The 12,750-nt window shown below is 34.2% G+C and overlaps 1 long non-coding RNA gene across 2 annotated transcripts; it reads left to right on the top strand.

The window, feature by feature from the left end:
* LOC113297575 lies at positions 1-7,415 on the top strand. Of its 2 annotated transcripts, XR_003333543.1 has the most exons (11): positions 1-52; positions 146-429; positions 664-1,634; positions 2,434-2,508; positions 2,859-2,914; positions 3,025-4,223; positions 4,429-5,067; positions 5,182-5,670; positions 5,805-5,857; positions 5,963-6,017; positions 6,368-7,415. It is a non-coding gene; the product is annotated as an uncharacterized LOC113297575 (long non-coding RNA). The 2 variants fall into 2 exon arrangements; XR_003333542.1 differs by lacking the exon at positions 6,368-7,415 and having other exon boundaries at positions 5,182-5,857; positions 5,963-6,361.
* Positions 7,416-12,750: the final 5,335 nt, after the last annotated feature.

Here is a 12,750-nt window from a genome sequence, read left to right as displayed (position 1 = left end):
CTAACCCCTGTTAATGTTGTTGTAGACAGATTGAAGCAGCCGAAGCAATTAGGTATTGAAGTTTTTTTATCAGAATAATTATGAATTCTTTCGTTTTAATTGTATAAGTTTGGTTTTTTTCCTGAAATCGATGAATTAATGGCAGGTTTATCTTCTTCTTCATCTTATGATTCGTATCTACTGGAACACTTTTTTCATCTTCTATCTTACTCAGAATAAGGGAATCTTTGAAGAAATTGTTGAAGAAATAACCCTTCCTCATCATTCACAATTCTTCCGTGTCTGAATTTTATCTTCTGAAACCTTATGCAAACCCTTTTCTCGATTTTTCTGTTTGAATTCCGAGCCTGTTGCAGTATTGATGGGTTAATATTCTCCGAGGAATTCCATTGAAGCAAAGCTACTGGGATGATAGTGCTGATGTTTTAGGTAACCTTATTCTCTGTGTATTAATCTATAGAGAAGCTGAAACTTTTATAACAAGAAATTCAATCTCTGTTAACCCTAAAATTGTTGCTTTTGCTTTTATACTGACCTCATGTATTTGTTTTTTCGGTTAAGTTTGGGTTTGATTGGTGTTTTTGATTAACCAATTGTATTAGTTATTTGGCTTCTATTGATTTGGTGTTGATTACCTCAAGTTTTGAATTTTGGGTTTTGTAGGTTTGATTAGAGCTGCCTCTTCGTCTACCTATTCTCCTTAACTGATTGAAATGATTTTGCTAGAAGTCAGTCTGAGATGGTTGAAATAATGAGTGGTTGAGATGGTGAATTTGGGTTTGTCTTGGACTGAGTTTTAGCACTGAGAGGAGATAGAGAATTTGGTGAATTCATGAACTACAGTCGCTGTTGAAGCTCAAGATGATGGAAGTAGAAGAACAGAAAGTCGAAAGAAACTGGGATTTGAGATTTGGGTTCATTGAAGCTGATAAAATGGGTGGATCTGAAATGGAATTGCAGTTGCAAGCGGAATATGGTGTTGTTGCTGAGTGTGTTTGGTTGGATAGTGAATGAGCTACAGGGACGAAGAGTTGCAGTCACTGTGGTGACTGAAGCTCAAGCAATGGAATAGCAGGAGCTGCTTTGTAGAGCAGGTATGAATGAGCTGATGGGAGTGTGTATACAGATAAGAAGGGAATGACTGGAGTTGAAATGAGCAGGTCAGATGTTGGTGCTATGAAATGATGCAGTAGCTTGAGAAAGTGTGCTGCGAAGAATTCGATGATTGAGCTGACATTGCAGATCATGGATGGTGCTATGTTAATGGATTTGACAGAGGAAGAGTGTGTCGCTGGTGACTATTGCAGGCTAGGAAAGATGCAGCCCAACTGATGGTTGTTTACGCTGGAGGTTGAAATGATCGCATGCGGGTTTGTTTCTGGTGGAGTTTTTGAATGTAGATGGAGGTGAAATTGCAGGTTACAGTACAGCTGCAGATGGTGAGTTAAAGCTGGTTCTGGTGTTGGCAGTCCTGGTGGTGCAAGAAGCAACTATTGAGCTGAAGATAGTGGATTAGTGATGTGTGAAGCTGAGGTGGTGTTGAAGCTATGGTGAAACTGCAGACAAGGGTTTGATGGTGGTCTGGTATTGCAGTCTTGGACGCCTTGGACATAGAGCTTACAACAACTAAAGAGGTAAACCAAAACTTCAATACTTACTATGTTGGAGATAGTTAGAGAACTTTAGACAGGTTTGACAACACAATAAGTATGTAGAATGTGGCTTATTCATGTTTGTCTAGGCTCTAGATGATGTCCAGGATTGGCTTCTTTAGATGCAAAACGAGGTAGGTACCGATTTTGAGAAAATTTCCTCCATGTTTTTAGATTAAGATTCAATGCTCCAGCAATACTGTTTATTTTGTTTGTTTTCTTTTCACCGGAGATATAGGATTTTCAGAAAAATGGGTATTCGTACAATCAAACGTGGTTTGATAATTGAGGTTTCAATTACACGCGGATTTGATAATAGAAATTAATTACATGTAGTTTTGACTCTTTTGAAAATTATAGTTATCTTAATTTGTTATGCTTATGTTCCAGAGGCATACGTAATTTAATGAAGCAACTTTTTTGGATGTTCCGAATATTATATAAGACTTTCAGTCTAACTAATAGACAGTTTGTACGGTTTGTAAGGTAAGCTGAGTTAATTGGAAGTCTAACTAATAGACAGTTTGTACGGTAAGCTGAGTTAATTGGAAGTCTAACTAATAGACAGTTTGTACGGTAAGTTGAATTATTTGGAAGAGCAGATGTGTCAGTTGATTATAATTGACTGCCTTGATTCTTTCAATCAGATTATAATAGATACTGTAAGCTTGAGGTTCGTATAAAATGCTCATATGTTTGCTATTGCTACTGTGTACCCCCTGTCTTGCTTTACATTTGATGAAGTTGTAATCTAAAGAATAATCATTCATTGATTTATTAGGTATACATGGCATAAAATGATGTGGATGCTGCTGTGGTCGATAGCTTGAAAAGGCATAGTTTGAACCAAGTGATGGTGAGTTTAAAAAATGTTACCTATTTATTTATTTTTGCTCGGCAATGTTACCTATTTAATCATATGCAATGGACTTATTGTTGATGAAGCCATTACTCTTGATGGATTTTCTAGCTTCCCCATTATTGTAGTTCTCTTAGAAGCTTAATGTGCTTCACAAAAACATATCTTTGAGATTTTAGGGAGTAGAAAATTACATATAACACTAAAGAACCTACTGACCAAAACCACAGTTTGTGTAAACTAAAATAGTTAATCAGTATATAAGCTATTACAAGGTTCTGAACTAAGAATTTCATTACTATGATATGAATTCCAATAAAAAAAATATTACATGTTTCCTAATGTAGGATGATGGAGCATAAATTATTATCCGCAGAACGAGCAAGCAATAATTGCTATCAAGGTAGTAGAGCATAACCCAGTTCACATCCAACACAACCCTTTCTGCATTTTTTTCTCGGCATTGCTGGGTTTCTTCATTTGTTTCCCATTTTCCATTGTTATTTATTACAGATTAGTTTTCCTACTCAATGACGAGTAACGGGGTAACGAACGGGAACAATAGCGTTAAGTGGGGTGTTATAGATCAGTTGCATGCACTTCAGAATGAAAAACCATCAGCTCCTACTACTTCTAGAAGACGACAGGTGGATGACGGAGCAAGCTTATTAACATCTGGTAGAAAGGGTAAGGTTATGGTAAAAGCGATTTTCTGTACTTCTAATAACTTTTATCATTCCTTCGGATTTCCCATCTAATAATTATTCTTCTTCGTTCTTTTTTCGTCTCTTTCCTGGCCAAATATGATATGCATACAAACCTAAACAACATGAACCAATTTGATTGTTTTCGTTGAGATTTTCATGGACTGACAGATTGGAAGTAGTAAGGGTTTTTGTGTTGCTCACTCAGTTGTGAAAATTCATAGAAAGTTAATGTTTTGCATGACACCACAGGTAAAATTTTATTGTTCTTTGTTGTTCAATATAACTTCTATGGTAAGCTCATTCAACTTCTTCTGCAATTTTATTTTTCCATAAAACTGTAAATTAACTTTGATTGGTTTCTGCTTATTATTTTGAGGATATTTGGATGAGCTTGGACCACTTTGAGAGATCAGCTGTATTCGCCGTTACTCACCCTACCCGCTATTGTTTTCAGCAACGACACAATGGCTAGAGCAGGTACGTAGGATCTCTCTATATATATAGATCTCATTAGAGTCACAAACTCGTAGTAATTTACATATTTCTGATCACTTCTTTCACAAAATCAATATCAATTCGTAGATTGGGACTCATTCTGATTTCTGCATCGTACGTTGTTGCGGCAATGTGTGTTTTTTGTCTAATGTTGCATCATTTTATACATATGAATTGTTTATGTGATTGATTCACTCACTTGGGTTGTTGTTCATGTGTTTGTGAGTCAGGGTAGACAGGCTACCCTCTTTATTCACAGTTTAGATTAGGCTAGACTTTCACTCAATGTTTGAATGGTTGCTTTAGATTCACTCGGGTTTATATCGAGCAGTTATTAAAATTTATTGGTTAATCTAAACTTAAGTCAGTCGATATGTCTCGAAGCCCACCGGTGGTGGATTATTGCAGTGCACACTAGCAAGTTGATGGCGTGGTTAATTTAAATTATTTGGATACAACTGAGAGTGTGGAGAAACTCAAGCACAATGTGTGGACATTTATGAGCTAGAGGTATTTGTGCCTGGGTTCATACTGATTTCCAATTGATATTAACTAACGCATCTATAATATTTTGGGTTAAGATTCTTTTTTAAACTATTGATTTATCTAATTTTGGGTTGCTTTTTCAGCTGTTTATATACTACCTTTCTTTAATCATTTTTACTCTCATATATGAAGTTCTGCAATACTCATACAACGCAGTTTTGTGTTTCAGGGAAGAATTTAATCAATAGATCTTGATGCCCAACAACCGAGGCTGTGAAGATATTGTAGTGATATTTGTAGCTTATTTTGTATGATCATTTAGGGTTGTGTTTTGTTATTACTGTAGATATGTTTATGATCCTATTGCAAGTCTTACTATATTCTTACGAATAGCTTCTTCTATATGCTTACTGTAGTAATCAGTTTTGCAATGCAAACTTTTATAGAATGTAGGGTATCCGTATTTTGATATTTCTATTTTTTATTATTAATCTAAATTGGTTTTATCGTGAGATGAAATAATAAAACAATACTCCCTCCCTTACCTGAATTGCATAAAAGAAATGGAAGATACGCTGCTAACTGGTGGAGGGTGATTTTTACTGATTCTGATTTTCACGGGGCTAATGTAATTCAGATGTCTTGCAGGTAAAATCCAAACCTCAAAGTTTCAACAAATGACAGGTAAAGAAGAACCCATTAGTTCCAATGTACAATACAAAGAAATGCCTTTCAGAATGTAGACAACAGATATGGAGAGAGAGCAATGGGACAACGAACAGAACAAGCTTCTATAGTGGAGACCCTGTTCTAGTGAGATTTTTTCTTTGAACAGTAAAAAAGAACCTTATCATTCTTGCGGAATGAAGTAAATATACTTTTTCCCCTCTCTTTCCTAATGATAATTTGTGTTGTCTCTCTAGATTCTATACATGTATGGGGGGATCTTACTATTTCATAAAACTGTGTGGTCTGTATGCAGGTCACAACGTCAAACTTTGCTCAAGTGGGTGTTATGCAACTCAGATATGTGCACGAATTGACAAATTTATTCTGCTTGAATATGAACACGTCAGTTCATGTATTCACGTCACCGGCATTTTTGTACCCAAGATTTTCCTATACATAGCACAGTCATACCAAGATTTTAACTCAACAGAGATGCAAAGGTATCCAATTTCGGTCTCTTTCTTCTACAAGACACTTGAAGAACCCAATCTTCAGTGTTTTGAGGCATTGTATATATGTGCCAGGGTTGTTAAGCTTGAAGTGACAATTTTTAGGGCATTATTATAAGTATATTTTGTGAAACTAAATTAGGGTGATAAGGCTGATGTGTCCATTTTAGGAAGTTGATCCTAATGTAGAAAATGATGATTTGATATATGTGGAGGAACAAATAGCTTTTATGTGAGTTTGAAAATACCATTCCTGGAATTGATGAAGCTATGAGTTTAGCAGAGATGCTCGAGTAAGTTCTCTCTTCTGATATTGTGGGTGAGACAGACTTTCTATAATGGCCATGCTTGTCGTGATTTTCTGAATTGGTAATTTCTTCTGTCATTGTTTCTTATTGATTTATTTTATTTATTTTTGTTATTCTAGGTGTCAGGAACTACATGTACAGTCTTATACTCTCAGTTGGATCTACTAAAGAGGTACGTTTGCTTGCAGATGGAAGATTTTTTACTCTCAGGGTTGATTTTCATGTTTCGATATACTTTAAGTTTTTGTGTTTCTTATACTGGTAATGGGTGTTTCAGATTTGTTGGTTCTGAAGATCGTTAGGTTGAATAGTTCTTTTGTCAAGTTAATCATGTAAGTGCTGACTTTAGTGCTCCCAATTTAAATCTTTCTCTACTAGAGCAATTATCCATATTTGTATACATCCTTTTTGGTGATAAGAATTCAACAGTTGGCAAGGTTTCATTCTTTTGACTATTGGTTGTTGTTGGATCCATGCAATTTTATATTAAGGTATCACCGAATCAGGGTGTGTTATTTCCAAAAAAATATAATCTTTGCTACTGCTTCTAATCCCTAGCTGAGTTAATGAGTCTTTTTGGGAAGGTAAGGCTGCTTAGTTTGGAGGATTCTTTAAAAATAATAATTATGGTCTTAAATTGGTTCGTTTTAATTTCTTTTTTATGTTTGAATCTAAATCACAGGCTAAATTCAAGAAGGGAGAGCAGAAAACTCACTGCACTGCTATCACTTTCACTCTTTCGATCTGCATTTGGCTGTTTAATAAGTAATTAAGTAAAACAAAAACTAAATTTGTGAACGAAATGTTTTCCTTAATTGGATGTATTCAATGAAACCATCAGAGTGAAGTGCCGGAATTCTTAGCTTAGTTGTTGCTTACACATGGGTATGTATAGTTGTCCCTGAAAAATGACTATTCATTTAGTCTCTATTAGGTGCACAAATGGCCATCAGCAAGTGTGAAATAGGATCTAAAGATAGTTAATGTTTACGACCACATGCTCAAACTGCTTTATATTACTCATCATATTAAATCCCACTTAAATGGGGAAAGGTATCTGCTGTCTTAGTTCAAATGGAAGAGCACATGGTTCTCAACCATGTAGTTGTGGGTTCGACTCCTACAGATGGCATTACTATTTGGTGGATCCAATAATCACTGTCTTCTACAAGTTCATAGCATCTTCATAGCTTCAAATTCTGGAAAAGCATATATGGTTGCGTTCATGCCAAGATGTGCAGGGAGTCAAATTATTGACATGCTACAGGTATATTGGTATCAACTTAACCAATTAGTTATAACTTGGGAACCTTTAAAGGCAGAATTAGTATTCCTCAATGCTTGGAAGGAAGCACTTCGGGATACTTCAGCCAAATCTTCTACATTTCTTCTTTTAGTGTGAAAAGTGTGCTGTGAGGCTCATTTTCTTTGTTTACACCATCCGCAGAATCTGCTCATAATTGATATATTTTGCAAATTGATCAATTTACTTTTTCATGATTTGATTGTTTTTCTAACTATATATATATCTGTGTCACTGTTAGAAACATCTAAGAATATGCCTACAAAGCCATGATTTTTCTAAGCCTTCAAACCATTATATGATGCCTGAATTTCTTGGTTATTTTAAATGAGAAATTAAGCTTAGCAACTTTGTTACCATGGCTGCTAGGAGCCCAAAAGTTCAGGTAGGCGTTGCTGCAAGAGGTATTCCATTTCAAAACCAATACAGTCCATTCATAGCAAATAGTAATGAAGTTTTTTTTTTTTTTTAGTTTTGACACAAAATAGTAACGAAGTTGATACGTGCTTCCAGTGTATTTGAATTCCACTTTTTAATGTTTATGATAACTTTTTTGCATAAATAGTTTAGGTTGGCTGAAAATCAAGGATGTAAATTTGCATATCAGAAATTTCGTCTAACTGACAGCCTTTGCTAGAAAACGAGTACGAAAAGATTGTGGAAATTGAAGAAAATTGCTTCCCCTGTTTGGATTGTTGAACTAATCAAACAATGATTCTCAAGGTACTAAGTCCACAAATATCTTGCTTAATGCAGATTATCAATCTAAATTAGCATCTTTTGGAACTCCAAAAGTTCATAACAAAAGAAATGGACTATGTGATGGCTTTATAATTTTTGATGGGAAGTTCGTTTAGAATTATATGTTATTTGGTCTACAAAAAAATTCCTCTTGCAGCAATATGTTATATGTGTTCGTACCTCCATGGAATGATAGAGGTTGATATTCTTACCGTTTCTGAGCTGCGATTGGCTTTGTTTTCCAGGTCTTTTATTTCTTACCCTTTGGAAGACATCTGTAGTTTGCAAGACTGTTACCGTTTCTGAGCTGCAAGACATTTTCATTGGCTTTGTTTTCCAGGTCTTTTATTTCTTAGGTGTGGTTGCCAAGTTTATTACCCTTTGCATGGTAACAGTTTGACTGTTTGCCAAGGGGTTAATGTAAGTATGAAAATTAACCAAGATCACCAGTTGCAGCAACAGAAAAAAAGAAGAGATAATAGTAGTATCAAGTTGCATTGGAGCTTTTAGAAGTTTGTAAAAGGTTTGACTGATTCACAATCATTAACCTCTTGCAAGAAGATAATTTTGATATACCCTGTACTTTGACCTCAAGCCTTACTCCAGGAGCATTGAACTGAGTTCGCAATGCGCCTGCAATTTTTAAGACGATTGTTACTAATTTTGGTTATAATGAATTGTCAATTGAACTTATAATCTCTTATATAAAATAAAAAATATCGATTTTGAGTAATCTATATTTAGGTTACTAAATATGAAAAATCTCCCGAGTAATACTACAAAGTTTAAATTTTAGTTGTGGATTGATTAGGTTACGAATTGACTAATGCAGTTAGTGTTGGTGGTATGTAGGTTGATTAACCGAGGTGAGCTTCTGGGCTAGCTTGCATGCTCCAGGTGAGTAACATTACATTTTCCCGGTATTTCCTGCTAATGTCATTTTGCGGGTTTGGAATAGTGCTTGCTTTGATAGCTCTCAGGAAAAAACTACCACAGATGTTTACACCTTTAACCAAAATAGCCGAAACTATTGTGCATTTGCACAAGCTGCGCACCTGAACTCCTCTTTTGATACAAAATATAACAGTCGCGGCATGAAATATATTCATGATGGCATAGTGGTATGTACCACTAAGTATGAAATCAAACTGCTGTCTTATCTCAACAGGTAGAGCACATGATTATCAGACAGCCATGTATTATGGGTTCGACTCCTACAGATGGCATAGTATATTAATGTTATATTATATATCCCTGGATACATAATGCAAGGTTATTTACAGGTTGTTGGTTTCATTCATTTAGTTACGAAAATCACAAGATTTCGATGCAAAAATAAGATTTTTCTGCTATCATCTCCATGAATTTTCAACAAAAGTAAGATTTTTCCATGTGAAATGAAGATAAAGTTTCAAGGTATTAAGAAGGTATTGGGGAGTTTGATTGAACATTGTGGGGCTTAAATTTAAATTGCTAATGTTTTCTAAAAATTTTATTCGTTGTGTGAAAGATCATATAGGCATTGTTCAGTAACTGAACCTGCACGAGCACCAGTATTTCTGGAATGCCAAAGACGGTTTGATGTCGTCAAATTTTTCTTCTCATTACACCTCCACCCATACTTAAAAAAGTGACTGACATGGATGGAGTTCCAAAAGTCAATTTATAAAAACAAAACCCATAGAAAAACATGTGTTTTATCTTATACAATGGGAAATTGGATTTTGAAAATCAATTGGACCAACTAGGAACGAACCTAAATTTAGATGCAACTCATCCTTCTGATAGCATTCTGAAATCCACTGTCCGCTGTTAAGATTCAGCGGCTGGAGTCCGATTAACTTAGTGAGAACTACCACCAGACCTGTTTTTATAGTTTTCTTCACTGTCAAACTCACGCATGGAAAATGTCACGCGTGCACTCAAAATCAGAGAATAACTTTCTTCGTCACCCAAATTTTTCAAAATTCAGTTTCCTTTTTTTTTTTTAAATTTCCTAATCTAGCCTTCTTCCTTTTATAGTGTCTTCAGTTCTGAGATTTTTTTTTTCGTTTCTGTTATAGAAGATAGATTGAATTACAGGAGCACTGAGAGAATCAAAATTCCTCAATTCGTTTCTTCTATTTCTCTAAGATAATTTGAAATTCAAGCTACAGGTTTGTTCATTTCATTCTAATCTTGATTTCTGACGTTGGTTAATATTGATTCGATTATAGGTTTTTGTTTCTGTAAGATTAGGATCTTCTATTTTAGGTTTCCGAAGCTTATTTAGGAATTGTATAATTGACTAAGTTGTACTTTTGAAAAGTATTTGGATACATTTAACTAGGTTACAGTTTTTTTTTTAATGTATTGTTAAAAAGAATAAAGTATGAGTAAAAGAGCGGTTGAGCCGGGGCCGTAAGGACATGTAAGTTTGTCGAGTGTTTTACTACCCCGAGAATAAAAAAAAAGACCCTTTTAAGGGTACTTGGTGGATGCTTGGTATCAAATGAACAAATCCTATATTATCTCAAAAGTTCAGGATAACCCACGAGCAAGTTGTTAGGCCAAGCACTATGGTTGATGTTTTCGCTTCGTTATAACTTAATTGTAGAGAAGTCCATATTATGGCGATTTTATTCCTCTAATGAGTGAATCAGATCTGTTCCACCCTTAAGCTAAGCGATGAGCCACGAAAGTTAGTTTCTGAGTAGAACTTTACTTTACGAAAACTCAGTTTCCATATGGTTCCATATCCAGTTCTTTTATTTGACATACCTAAATTTTAGGGGTTTCCCAGATTTCCCTATATATCCGAAATATTCGAAATGAAAAACAGTACATGGAAACTCCGTTTCCATATTTACAGTTTGGAAAAAAAACTGAGTTTCCCTCTCAATAAGCTAACCGATGTCAATTTCCCATATTGAGGTGCTATGTCTATCATTTCGCTTGGATATATTTAGGTTATGGCCAAGCGAAACGCCTAACCATAATGCTTGGACTTACAAGCACACAAAGGGTTTAGTAGCTTCAAGGTTGAATCATAACGATAGAGGTGGGGCCTGTAATTTTTTGTCTACTGTCATTTGTGGTCATAGGTATATGTTCAAGATCTATCAAGATTTAATTTCAGTTACATGTTCAAATCATCACCCAGATATCGTCCTGTAAATGGTTGCGACTCTGAGTTGGAAAAAAATTAAAAATGAGCTTTTACCACATAAATATATTTCTGATCGTCTTGCTTTCATAGCCTATGTCTTCGAGTTGGATAGGGATAAATTGATGAAAAAACTCAACAAAGGGAATGTGCTTGGTAAAGTGGTTGCAGACACGTTCATGATTGAATTTCAGAAACGTGGTTCACCTTAAATGCTCACCTTTTTGTTCTTAGGCGGTCCTGTAAATTTTATACAGTGCGTTAAATATTAAGTGTGACTAATTACATGTAAAACTCATGTATTTAATGCTAAATTTAGATAAATGGTATATAATAAATTAAGTTTCTATAAACTAAATTTATATGAAATCATATTAAGAATTAATGCTTTTTATAAAGAACTCAAAAAACGAAAGTTAAGGTTTGGTTTACAGTTTGACATTTTATATGTAAATAACACTATGATTTAAGGTTAAGTAAAAACAATAGTATATAAACATCAAAGTATAAACCTTTGAAAGAAGGCTAACCCGATCAATATAAATTTAGGTCAGGGTTTGTAAATTTAATTAGTCGGGTAAAAAACAAACAAGACGTAATGTATAAATTTAAGTAGTCTGTCCATGAGTAAGTAAGTAATACTTAACATATATGAAGTTCTAAGAAAATAAGGTGATACTTCGGATAATGTATTAAAATTTAGGAGACAATGGTAATGAAAGAGAAACGTAATACTAGGGTTTAGTTTTGCATTTCTACTTGAGCCTACTAATAAATAACAAATTTCTTGACGTGGGAAACATAAAGAAAATTTGGGAAATCATACGTTTTATTATCATCTCTTTAAAACTTTATATATTGAACCAGGTGGTTTAGGTTTAAATACCATAATATACAACATGGAAAACTGACTAACATTCTAAGTTTGCAACGGATAATGAAAAAGGGAAGAGAAATATAGAAAATTAGGAATACGGACTTAATAGGAAAACAAAGAGAGTCGAATTAAATAAGGCCAAAAAAAGACTAGAAAAGTTAAAGGAGGCCAAGAAAATACTAACCCAGTTAGGGGGTGCCAAACTATCGGTATATAAACTGGATTTGGAAGACCAGAAAACTGGATTTGGAAGACCAGAAAACTTTCTCAATCATGTAGTGACAATACAACACGCATATATTCTCTTGGAAATCTGTTTGTGAATGCTTTGGAAAGATAAGCAGCGAACGAAAAAATCAAGATCAAGTTGTCTTTACATGATTTCTGACGAGATCATTAAATAAGTGGGTTGCAAGTAGAAAAGAAAAGATTTGTTATTTTTCTTGATTTTCCCGATGTTATTGTTTGACGGGTGTGGATGAAAGTGACAAGAAATTAATATTTTTGGTAATTTTGTTAATGGAAGATTGCATTCCATGCGTTTCAAAAAGACTGTCAGTTTTGACTTTGTCAAAATATTAAGGAGACCATAGTATTTTACTTACCTAACCTTAGTTACTTACCTGTTTTATTTTAATAAAAATGCTAGCAATTAAAAGAAAAATTAAAAGATATCGAATTTATGGAGTATCAACATTATTAGAAATTTAATTTTTTGATCCAAATATATACTCTCTTAAAAGGAATGAAGGATATATTTGTTTCCTTAATTATACAAATTTCTTTAATGTTTTAGATTGGGTTCCTTTAAAAATAAATGCATGAACATAAAATATTTAAAGGTATATTAGAGAGTTCATTGGAAATATATGACTATAAATAGAAGCTAGACATAATTTTGAAACTGACGTAAATGGAATAGAGGACAATCTTTTTGAAAGAAGGGATTATTTAATTACCTGTACAAATATACCATAATTGTTTTCTAAAAGATACGAA

The sequence above is a fragment of the Papaver somniferum genome, chromosome 7 (genome assembly GCF_003573695.1).
Source record: "Papaver somniferum cultivar HN1 chromosome 7, ASM357369v1, whole genome shotgun sequence".
Taxonomy (NCBI): Eukaryota; Viridiplantae; Streptophyta; class Magnoliopsida; order Ranunculales; family Papaveraceae; genus Papaver; species Papaver somniferum.
Note: the sequence above shows the minus strand (reverse complement) of the source record. Positions and strands in the feature narration are given on the sequence as shown.